The sequence below is a fragment of the Panthera uncia genome, chromosome E1 (assembly GCF_023721935.1).
Source record: "Panthera uncia isolate 11264 chromosome E1, Puncia_PCG_1.0, whole genome shotgun sequence".
Classification (NCBI taxonomy): Eukaryota; Metazoa; Chordata; class Mammalia; order Carnivora; family Felidae; genus Panthera; species Panthera uncia.
In genome coordinates this window covers 61,038,879-61,051,242 of record NC_064814.1, presented here as the reverse complement: position 1 = coordinate 61,051,242, position 12,364 = coordinate 61,038,879, and the positions used below count along the sequence as shown (strand labels likewise).

Here is a 12,364-nt window from a genome sequence, read left to right as displayed (position 1 = left end):
ACACTGTGACACAATGCTGTGGTTTGTTTCCTGGTTCCCAGCCCTGGCTGCACATTAGAATCATCACAGGAGCTTTTAAAAGTGATGTCCAGGCCGTGTCGCAAACTGATGAAGTCAGAATCTCTGGGGTGGAGCTCGCACTTCAGTCTTCTGTTGGGTAGCCAGGGGCACAAACCACACATTTACACTGATTACTTCCACCCCTCTTGTCCTTGAGGTATGCACACCTTGCTTTCCTTTGCCTTTTCAGTAGCAGCTGCCTGGTCTGTTGTGCTGTATTCTTTTACTCTCAAACTTCCTGCATCTTTCCGTTTCAGGTGTGTGTTTTGTAAAATGGCACAGAACTGCTTTTGTTTTGTTTTGTTTTTTGTTGTTGTTTTTCGTATTCTCACCCAAGAGTCTTCTATTTTAATAGGAGAGTTTAACTCATTCATGTTTATTGTAATGACTGATGTGTTTGGAACTGTCCCTGCCATGTTAGTTTGTATTTCCTATTTATCATGCTTTCTCTTTGTTTCTTTTTGGCCCTTCTCTGCATTTTATTGGATCAAGCTATATTTTCACAATTAAGATAGGATAGAAGACCTGAATGGGACAGAGTGGATGAAAATACCCTGGCCCAGACAATTATAGTCATCAGTGTGTTTTTTCTAATCATGCCTATTAAGTTATAAAACTTTGAGCTTACATATCTTTTTGGGGGTGGGATGGCTTAATTCAAGGCCTTGCATAGGTTTGGGGTTCAATAAATAAGTATTGAATTGAGCAGATGTTTGATAGCATGCTAATAATTCCTGTCTCAGGGGCTGGTAATGGAGAAGGGCCTATTTGGGGGTGGAGAGATGACAAGGAGTTGGGAGGGGGTGGTGAAAGTTTATTCAGCAATGACTGATTCCCTGGAAAACTGACTGGGGTCACAGTAGTCACCAGTTTGGATGCTTACTAGCCCAATGGCCCCAGGCAAATTGCCCCTCCTCCCTAGGCTCAGTCTATACACTGGGAGCAATTGCACTTAGTACCAATCTTGAGGGGTTGTTAGGAGAATCAGAGTGGAAACGTGTGTCAGGCACTGGGGTAGGGTGTGGCCCAGGGAGGTGTTTCTTCTGCGCCAATTCCTTCCTCCCAAAAGGCCTGCTCAGAGAGACAGACTGGGATCCCCTCGTGATGGCATCTTGGGAGAAGTTCTCAGACTCATTTGCCACCACTGTTACTCAACCAGCAGGATTCATTGTATCAAGGAAGACGCCAACGAGATGTAAATCACTAGGCCTCCCCTGAGTGGTGAACACCTTGTTGATTCATCCTAGATCCCCAGTGTCTCCCTGTCATTTTGTGGTTTGGTATTGATGTCCCCCTTGTTCTGAGAAGGTCGCTCTGGAGTCTATTCAAATGTAGGCACTGCTACTTCCCAGCTGTGTGATGTCGGGTGGGTTTCTCATCCTCTCCAAGCCTCCATCATCTTCGTCTGGAAAATGGGGGTGTAGGAATTGCGGCCATGCAATAACACATCTGCTCAATTCAATACCTATTTATTGAGCCCAAGCCTATGCAAGGCTTGGAATTAAGGGCAACAAAGGGCCCCCCAAAAGGTGACTACATTCTTTCTGTCCAAAAGTTTATAGCCTAATGGGCAGGATTTTTTTTTTTTTAGTGTTTATTTTTGAGAGAGTGCATGCACAGAGGAGGTGGGGGAGGACAGAGGATCTGAAGCGGGCTCAGGGCTGACAGCACAGAGCCTGATGCGGGGCTCAAACCCACAAACTGACATCATGATCTGAACTGAAGTTGGTGGCTTGGCTGACTGAGCCACCCAGGTGCCCCAATCAGCCAGGCAGTGTTTAAAGAAAACGGGAGCTGAAGGACACCCAGCACCGGAAATAAGCCTTCCACCAGGACTGGATGTTCCTAGGGAGCTGCTTATGCCCTGGCTGGCCCTAGAGGCAGGCAGGACCCAGGCGAGGATGACCCTGGCCAACAGGCAGCCAGGTAACTTCTCTGGGCTCTGGGATGGGTGAGGCTGGTTCTGGGGAGAGGTGTGCACTCCTATGCATTCCAGACATTCCAAAGCTGATGCCTCCTGCCTACCCTTCCCGTACTCCTGTGCACACCCACTGAGACAGAATTAACCCCAAAAGGGAGGGACAGTAGACGTGATCAAGGGGAACATGGGGGGCTGACTTCGGGCTGGAAGACAAGGTGGTCCTGGCCAAGAAAGGAGGGCAGTTCCCACTAGATGTGACCTGTGCCTACCACATCCCATCTCTACACACAGAAAGAGAAAGTTGGGTTGTGACCAGTGGGGGACAGAGCAGTTATAGGCAGGCAGGGACAGCTGGGGCAGGGGCTTATGGCAGGGCTGTGGCACTTCTTGTCTCTGGGGATGTGATCTATTCCCAGAGTGGCAGGTCATGAAAGAGGCCAGGACAGGAAAGAGGCCTGCCTGAAGGGAGGGATGGCTAGGAAGCTAGCCAAATGCCCCTGACTCTGACTTGTGGCCTATGGCCAAGGATGCTGCAGCTCTGGGGGCCTGGAAGGGGCATTGGGCTGTGGTTTATGTGCCCTGGCACTCTACACCCAGGTGCCATGCTCTGCTGGGTACAGCTGGGAGCCCTGGATTGTTTTGAAGTCAGACAGCCAGGAACCTGGAGATAAGGCCTGGCCTTGGGACAGGTGCCTGGGCAGCCTGAGTTGGTCTGGTGGGATAGTGGCAGAGAGCAAAGGGAATGATAATTTACTAAGTGTCCCGAGGTACCAGGCTCTGAGCAGGACCACTAGATGTCCTGAGCTTTATTATGGAAGAACTGACGGGCTTAGAGCCAAGTGGTCCGGAAGGCACAAAATCACCTAAAATTGCACCGTCCTCCTTGGGAACCACTGCCCACATGAAGTGTGCTTAGAACTAGCTCAGATGTGCTGCAGGTTAAGACTACATGCTGGGCTTTGGAAGACATGATATGAAAAAGGCTTGTAAAATATCACATTAATAATGTTCTGGGGTGCTTGGGTGGCTCAGTTGGTTAAGCCTCTGACTCTTTTTTTTTTTTTTTAATTTTTTTTTCAACGTTTTTTATTTATTTTTGGGACAGAGAGAGACAGAGCATGAACGGGGGAGGGGCAGAGAGAGAGGGAGACACAGAATCGGAAACAGGCTCCAGGCTCCGAGCCATCAGCCCGGAGCCTGACGCGGGGCTCGAACTCACAGACCTCGAGATCGTGACCTGGCTGAAGTCGGACACTTAACCGACTGCGCCACCCAGGCGCCCCAAGCCTCTGACTCTTAATTTCGGCTCAGGTCGTGATCTCACGGTCGTGAGATCAAGCCCCATGTCAGACTCTGCTTGGTGTTCTCTCTCTCTCTCTCTCTCTCTCTCTCTCTCCCTCTCTCTCCCTGCCTCTACCCTTCTCTCATGCTCTTTCTCTCTCTCTCTCAAAATAAATGAACATTAAAAAAAAAATTATGTTCTGTCGACTACCTATCAAAATAATTTTTTAGATATATTAGGTTAAATAAAATATTGTGTAAACATTAAGTTCACCTATTTCTTTTGACTTTTTTCATGTGGCTGTGAGAAAAATTTACAAACATGGCTCGCAGCCTATTTCTGTTACACAGCAGTGCCCTTGAACGCAAAGGGACATAGTACCAAACCCTCACTTGGGGGCGTTTCCTACCTATTAAGTGTGTCTTTCCGTTTGCCACTCTGGTAGCAGATACCATAACCCTGTTTATGGATGAGGAAATTGAAGTGGGCAGAGGAAACGGCACGTTGAGTTTCACCAGATGCTGGCACAGCTCATGGACGCGTTGCTGGGACCAGCATTGTGTTGAGACCTGTACACATGGCAATGGACAAAACAGACCGAAGCCCAGAAATTCTGAGCCATTCCCATGGTGCTTTACAGGGATTGTCTCCTTGAAGTGTCTCAACCCTCTGGGGTGGGACCGAGTCTTAGCTCCATTTCACAGAAAACAGGTACAGGGAGGCTAAGGAGCCCCCCCAGGTCAGACCAACACCAGAGTCCATGTTTGTTTCCCTGCATCAAGATGACTCAGTTTTCCTCCCTGCAGGCAGGATAGAGAGGAAAATGGGCCCGCTGGTTCAGCGTGACTTGGGCACAGAGGGCTGAAGGCGGCAAGGGTGGCTGTCACTGCTAGCTGGAGGGTTGGTCATTCGCAGTGTCCTTGGAAGGCCTGGGTCTCTCGTGGAGGGCGGAGGCTGGGAAGCAGGCTCGGGAAGGAGATAGAGAGGCTGAGCCTGTAGCCAGTAAACCAATGGGCCTGTAGCCAGTAAACCAAGTCTTAGCCAGGATGGTCCCGGAGGAGATCTAGGGACAGAGACCCGTAGAAGGCACAGCCGCTGCAAAAGCCCTGAGGAAGAAAAAGCTGGGCACAGGTTGAGGGCTGAGGGTCCTGTAGGCTGTGGGCAGGAGCGTGAGCTCTGGTCTCAGAGCATTTGGGCGCCCTGGCAAGTTGGAGGCCGGACAGTGGTGAGATCTGGTTGCATTGTTGAAATGCACTGACGCTGGCTCGGGAGACAGTTGGGCGTGGACAGTGGTCCAGGTGAGCGACAGCAGCCTTGATCAGGTTGAGACCGTGGAGCACAGGGAGGGTGGAGGCACAGGAGATTGGTTCCCAGGAGGAACCAGGGGAGGGGAAGGCGGGCATCTGGGGTTCTGCTTGAACAACCAGGTAGACAGGCCCATCTTGCCGCTTGTGTGGTTTCCCTCCTGCAGACAGGGGAAAGTCTTGAGAACAACAGAAACCCTGTGGTGGAAACACCCACGGCCTTCAAATCCCACATCTGATTCTAAGCCCAATCCCAAGATAGTTCGGCCCCACCAGGCCTGGGACCCACACCCTCCCAGCAGCCTCACTGCCCGTATATGCACACCAGCCTCTCCCTGCATGGACTGGGGAACACATGTCCAAATGTTGAAGTTACCTGAGAAGCTCCCGTGCCTGGGCTAGGCGACATCCTCAAGGAAGAGCCAGAGCATGTCTTGGCTTGTACAAGGATCAGTGTGAATGGCACGGTAGCTTTCTTTAGCTTCCCGGTGCCAGCGGGTTCTGACATTGGGACTGGGCTGCTGGCTTTTATCAGCTCCTTAAAAGGAGCCCAGGTCTCTGGACAGTGACCCCAAGTGGAAGCAGAGAGCCCGGGCTGTCCCATGCAGCAGCATTTTCTCATTTAACCCCTGGCCCAGCTCGGTGGCATGCGTTTTGTGATGACCCCCACTGACAGATGGGGAAACTGAGGCTCAGAGAGGCTGAGTAATTCACAGTGTAGTAAGGACTGAGACAGGATTCAAATCCAGGCCAGCTGCCTTCTTTCTGGGTGCTTTAATCATTAGACCATACTACCCCTTGAGCTGTGGAAAAGGGTGAGGGACACCTGCACAGAATTAAAGTGGGAAGAGGGGCCTAGCGGTGGGGGGGGGGGGGGGGGGGGGGTGGATGAGTGTCTCCTGAGATGCCTGTGTTCTCTTTTCCTGCCCATGTACTCCATCTATGGTGTCTAGATGATCTGGGTGCCACCTCTGTCCCCATTTCTCTGGAAAGCACCTCTGCTGGCCAGCTGACCAGCTCCCCACATTGCTGCTGACCTACTGGGCTGTGAGTGGCCACCTCTAAAGCAGGTTGGACTGTGGTTATTGAGTTTCTAACTCCTGGTGAGAGAATGGAGTACCTGATGCCATTTAAGGCTCTCACACTCTCTCCCTGCAGTTCTAATTCTCTGAGTACATCCTGGACACAAAGAGGTACCTGTTCCAGGCTGGCGCCTGCGGCTCAGACGCAAAAAGCCCTTGTTTGTCCCTCAACGTGTCCTCAAACCTGGCCCAGGGCTCTGAGGACATGTCAGGTAGCCCCCTGACCAGCCTGCCCCCCATTTTTCCTTCCTTGTGCCAGGAGTCTCATTCGCAGGCGAGGCCATATAAATGGGGCACCTTGGACAGGACCCTCGCCCTCCTGGGCCCTTGCCAGACTCTGGCTTCCTCAGCCCAGGTGAAGAAAATGAGGGCCCATTCTCTGGAGAAATGGGCCCCAATCTGCCAGTGACCCCCACCTGCTTGTGCAGCCCTCACAGCAGCACCTGGGCTGGGCTGAGGGGGCTGTTGTGGAGACAGCTGTATCCTGAGTCCCACCAGCCTTTACCAGGTGGGGTCTTGGGCCACGGCACCCCACCTCCTCTCTGCCTATCCATAGGGGATTGTCCCGGATGCCATTCCTGTCACCAAGAAGCATCCGCTCCTGTAGGGGTTTGCCGGAAAACCCAGAAATCTGGAAGGAAACTTTTCTTTAAAAACTAAACTATAGACTAGGGGTGCCTGGGTGGCTCAGTCGGGTCAGGCCCATGGGTTTGGGCCCCATGTCAGGCTCTGTGCTGATGGTGCAGAGCCTGCTTGGGATTCTCTCTCTCCTTCTCTCTCTGCCCCTCCCCTGCTCACACTACACTGTCTCTGTCTCTCTCAAAAATGAATAAATAAACTTAAAAAAAAAAAAGCTAAACTATAGACTCATTTCTGACTCCCCAGTTTTCCCCTAATGTCCTTTTTCTGTTCCAGGACCTCACACTGCATTTAGCAGAATCACATCTCCTTGACTCCTCCGGGCTAACACTTCCTCAGTCTTGTCTTTCGTTACCTTGATGCTTTTGAAGAGGGCTGGTCAGGTGTTTTGTAGACCGTCCCGCAGTCTGGGCTTGTCTGCTGGCTCCCAGCCATGAGGTGGAGGTCATATATTGGAAAGGGTTCCTTGGAAGCAATCTTGTGTCCTCCTTGGTACCCAGTGTCGGGAGTTCTACCCTGTCGACATGGCTTCTGTCCTTTCTACTGTGAACTTACTGATTTTTCAGAAGGAACCTGTTTTACAGAACCAAGTGCCACTGGCAGCAGGAGTCTATGTGCACAGCTCGGGGAGTGGTGTGAGGGCTCAGGAGCATTGTGACTGGCACCCCCACCGTGGGGAGTACAAGTGCTATGAACACGTGTTGTGTGAATGAATGGTCATCCTCACCATTCGTGAGGCCCCTACGATGTGCTGGATAATTTGAGTTCCTTCACTGAATGAGTACTGTTTAAACGTCTCCTAGGCACCAGATACTGATTAGGCGCTGGTGAAACCAGGGACACCCCACTCGTGCACCTAAATGATCTCTGATCTGCTTTGGGTACTCCAGAGGCTTCCCTGAACCTCTAGCTCGGTCCATGAACCCCAAAATGGTCTTTGAAACTCAATTCAGGTGTTTCTAGAAATGTTCCTGACCCTCCCCCACCCACCTCACTCAGCTAGGGAGGATGGACTATTCCCATTTTACAGATGGTGAAACAGAGGTTCGGGAACATCAAGCAGTTTCTCCAAGGTTATACCAATGGTTGGCACAGTCAGGATTTGAACCCTATCTGGCTCCAGATACCGGCCACCTCCTCTATGAGTTTGGGTAGGGGCCTTTGCTTCCGAGGGCCATGGTTTGCTCGTCTGTGTAATGAGCAGGTGGGGCTGGATGGCTTCCCAGACACCTTCTAGTGCCAAAGGCCACTGCCTTGAGAACCTGCGTCCATGTTAAACTTCTGAGTAAGTAGAAGGAGGCTGGGTGTGTCCCTCTCTAAGCCTGTCACTCAGACCTGCCTGCCTTTTCTGGGGTGGGGGCACCTCAGCTTTCCTGGCTCAGCTGGTGATTGTCATCTCTGTGGGTGCAACAGGACTGGACGGGGGTGGTGGGGAAGGGCTGTATCTTGGTCTCCATCAGTCAGGCTGATGCCCCATCTGGCTGCCCCGGTGGGGCTTATTAGTGAGATGAAAAGCTGGACCTGCCAGGCCAGTTCCCAGCCCTTTGGGGATCTGTGCCCCCTCCCTGCAAGTTCCTGACCTGCCCACATTCCTGCACTCCTGGCAGGAGGCTTTGAGCTCTCAGAAGAGCTGTGCCCTGGGCTCTCCTGGCCAAAATGCAGGATCTTATGGGGCTTCTCATTCAGGATCCAAACCCACAAGGCAAAAGTGCTAGGACTGTGTTCCAGAGGCCTGGCTTAGAACCCCAGCTCTCCTTGTTTTCTGGCAATCAGACTGTGGCCAAGTTATTGAATCACTTTGTGCCTCAGTTTCCCCATCTGTAAAATTGGAGAACATTGCTACTGCAGGCTCTGGTAGGATTAAAGAAACGAATCTGTATGTGACTTGCTTAGCACTGATGGGCAAGCGGTGGACTCTGTGTGTTAACTAGCATCTTCCACACAGCTGAGCATAGCCTGGAACTGGTCTAGCTTTCATGGAAAACAGGATAAAAGGCAGGAGGGCTCAGAGGTTGGCAGAAGAAGAAACACGTCCCTATCACTTAAAAATGGCACTTGACAATATTTTTGTTTTCAGCTTTATTTATTTATTTGCTTATTTATTTTTCAATGTTTATTTTTGAGAGCATGCAAGAGTGGGGGAGGGGCAGAGAGAGAAGAAGGGAGGGACAGAGAGAAAGGGGGACAGAGGATCCAAAGCGGGCTCTGTGCTGACAGCAGAGAGCCCGATGCGGGGCTCAAACTCATGAGCCGTGTGATCATGACCTGAGCCAAAGTTGGACCCTTAACCAGCTAAGCCACCCAGTGCCCTGGTATCAGCTTTATTGAGAGATAACCCACATACTGTACCATTTACTCGTTTAAGGTGTACAATTAAGTGGTTTTTAATTACACAACTATCACCACAACCAGCTTTAGAATATTTTCATCACCCCAAAAAGATACCCCATAACCCTTCAGAGCTTATTTGACGGCCCTCCTGCCCACCCCCTCGCCCCCACTCAGCCTGGGCAGCCACTAATACGCTTTCTGCTTCTATGGATTGGCCTATTCTAGATACTTCATATAGATGGAGTCATACTGTATGTGACATTTTGTGTCTATCTCCTATCAGTGTGATGGTTTTGCAGTTCATCCACGCTCTAGCAGGTGTCAGTTTGTGCCTCCTTTTTATGCTAAGTACTATTCCATTGTATGAATCTTCCACATTTTGTGTATCCATTCATCAGTCGATGAACATTTGTGTTGTTTCCATTTGGGGGCTCTTGCCAATAGTGCTATTATGAACATTTGTGTTTGATTCAAGTTTTCATGTGGACTCATGTTTTAATTTCTTTTGGGAAGATACTTAGGAATGGAATTGCTGGGTCATGTGGCAACTTTATGTTTAACTTTTGTTTTCGTTTTTGTTTTTTAAATTTTTTTAACGATTATTTATTTTTTGAGAGACAGAGCATGACCGGGGGAGGGGAAGATAAAGAGAGGGAGACAGAGAATCGGAAGTAGGCTCCAGGCTCCAAGCAGTCAGCACAGAGCCTGACATGGGGATCGAACTCACAAACCGTGAGATCATGATCTCATCCAAAGTCGGATGCTCAACTGACTGAGCCACCCAGGCGCCCATAGGTTTAACTTTTTGAGGGAGCAACTTCCAGAATTTCCAAAGCAGCCCCACCATTTTACAGTTCCCACGAGCTGTGAGCAAGGGTTCTGATTTCTCTGTATCCTTGTCACCAAATCATTATGGTCTTTTTGATTATTACCTTTTTAGTGGGTGAGAAGTGATATCCCATTGTGGCCTAGGGCACTTGGCATTGTAAGTTCATCTGTTACATGCCTAGGATGTGCTGGCAGTCCTGTAGGATTGTCACATGGGGTCATTAAAGGCATCGACTTGGGGGCCTGCCTGGGTTGGAATCCTGGCTCTAACACTTAATTACTGTGTGACTTTAGGAAAGTTACTGAAACTCGTTGGTCCTCAGATTCCACATCTGCAAAGTGGGGATAATAAGATGATTACCCACTGGGCCAACACCTACCTCCCAGAGTTGTCACGAAAATTAAGTAAGAAATGAGTGGAGAGCCTGGCGTGTGGAAAGTAAATCTGAGCTCGTAGTATTTTGGGGACAGCAGTTGTTGCTGGAGGTTGGCTTGTGACTTTTTTCCCAGTGCCCCTGTGAGGAACTGTGAGCCCAGTGTTTGACGAAGTGGCCTGTGGAGCAAGACTGACTCAGAAGAGAGTCTGGGAGCCTCATTCACAAGCTGTGTAACGCTGGGCAAGCACCTTGACATCTCTGAACCTTGGTTTCCTATAACCTATCCATAAAGTGTCACACAAACCTTCCCAGGGGCTTGGGGTGAGGGTGTTGTCGAGGCGGTGCCTGTGAACATGCCTGATGTCTGGTGAAGCATGTGCATCGTCACATTACCGTGATGCCTTGGTGGTCATCTCCTGTTAACAGATGGGTAAACTGAGGCACCTCGAGGGAAAGGTGCTTGCCTGAGATGGTCCAAGCAGAAAATGCCCTATCTGGACTTGGAACTCATGCCTGTCTGGCCAGAAGCTCCCACTGAACCCTCCTCTCTTCTCTGCCAGGAACACCAGGTTCCCGGGACTGGCTGTTCGACCCCCTCCTTTGTCCCCTTGTGGTGCTGGGCTTTGGCTGGGTCCAGGCAGGGCCCAAGGCAGGGTCCAGGAGGCGCTTTCCTCACACTGCCCAGTCAATGAAGGGCCTGGTTTGGGAGCTGGCCGCATGTCCTGAGGTGGGGCTGGGCCAGGCCGAAGGCTCCCACCTACTCCACATTGCACCTTCCCCATGCTGGCTCGAGCAGTCATGGGTTAAATCTTTGGGTTCAGATTCACTCCATCTGAGTGCAGCAGGCCAGGCTGAGGATCAGTGGTTCTATGTGGGGAGGGGCCTGGAAATGCTCATGTTCCCCACGTGGTCTGACAAGCCAGGCCGTGGGGGTTCTGGACTCAGCCCATGACCTGGTAGCCCTTCCTTACTGGGATCCTCTACACATACTCCTTTCTTCTCAGCCTTCCTTGCCTTCTCCGCTGAATACCACCTTTCTGTGCTGCAGGACTGCTCAGAGCCTTTACTGGCTCATGGACTTCTAGAGGGGCCAGGTTTTCCTAACTGCCTTGACTGACAAAGGCTTTGTTCTAGGAGTGATTTACAGGACTGGGGTTTCTGGGACCCTACTTTAGGAAAGGCTGCCTCCTTGATTGACTTAGCAGAGGGTGCAGCCTGGGTCTTGTTTCTTTCCCCTGGTTCCTGTGTGTCCAGGCCTGGCACAGAGCAGGCTCTCAGGCAGGGTTTGAGGCATGGATGGACAGGCTCACAGGTTTTGTTTGCTGTGCCAGTCTTTGACCCCCTCCTCGGCTCTCCCCCCACCCGTACCAGTAATACCTGCAGTGGTGGACCCTGAAATCCGGGGGTATCAGTGTCCCTTGGAGAACCTGTATAAGCAAAAGCAATAATAATACACCTTCCTGGGCTCAGCTCTGGAGATGCAGATTCAGAGGGTCTGGGTTAGGGCTTGGGAATCTGAATGTTTCATGCCACAGTAGGTGGGTCCCAGGCCTTGATTTGGAAATTCCACTCTGAAGAGGGGGTGGCCTGACCTGCCCTGGGCTGACCCACCTCGAGGGACATGCCTAGACCCCAAACTCTTCCTCATTCTTCAGAACCTAGCCCCCATACCTCTTTCAGGAAGCCTTCAGTGACCAGTCCCATCCCCACCCACCAGCCAGGAGGCTCCTCTGAGCATCCCTAGCCCTCTATCTCAATCTTGTGACTATTTTTGTAAATGCTGATTTCCTCCCCATCTAGCGGGGTGACCTCTCAGAGGGTGAGGCTTTGTCTGTGTGCAGTGCTGGTCCTGGCATACAGTAGGCGCTTAATGTGTGCAGGTGGAATGAAACTTCTGGGTTCTGGGCTGCCTGGGCTCCTCTGTGGAGTCATTACAAAAGGGTTTTCAATGGAGATTGGGGAATTAAGTGCTAATCTTGACCATTACTGACTGGCTGGGTGACATTGGCCAAGTTGCATTCCCTCTCTGTTTTTTGTTTCTTCCTTTGTTTTTTTCTTAAAAAATTTTTTTTAACGTTTATTTATTTTTGAGACAGAGAGAGACAGAGCATGAACGGGGGAGGGGCATAGACAGAGGGAGACACAGAATCGGAAACAGGCTCCAGGCTCTGAGCCATCTGCCCAGAGCCTGACGCGGGGCTCGAACCCACGGACCGCGAGATCGTGACCTGAGCCGAAGTTGGACGCTTAACCGACTGAGCCACCCAGGCGCCCCTGTTTCTTCCTTTGTTGAAGGAAAACAACAATAGAGGCGGGGCTGCGTACACATCAGTAACGCTCCTTAACAACTATAACCACAAACCTTTGGGACCGAATAGGTGCCCAGCTCTTTGCCTGCACAACCTCCCTCCCGTTCTCACACCCCACCCGGAAAGCTACGTGGAATCAGAAAACTCTTCTGATTTCAAGTCTCAGTTTGGTGCTAACCCAGCTCTGACTTGATCATGATACATGCCAAGGCCCGCTTTTCAGCAAGAGAG

The 12,364-nt window shown here is 51.0% G+C and overlaps 1 protein-coding gene across 1 annotated transcript in view; it reads left to right on the top strand.

The window, feature by feature from the left end:
* The window catches only part of PPL (periplakin), a 47,456-nt gene that overhangs the window by 8,482 nt on the left and 26,610 nt on the right, over positions 1-12,364 (top strand). The window lies entirely within an intron of this gene.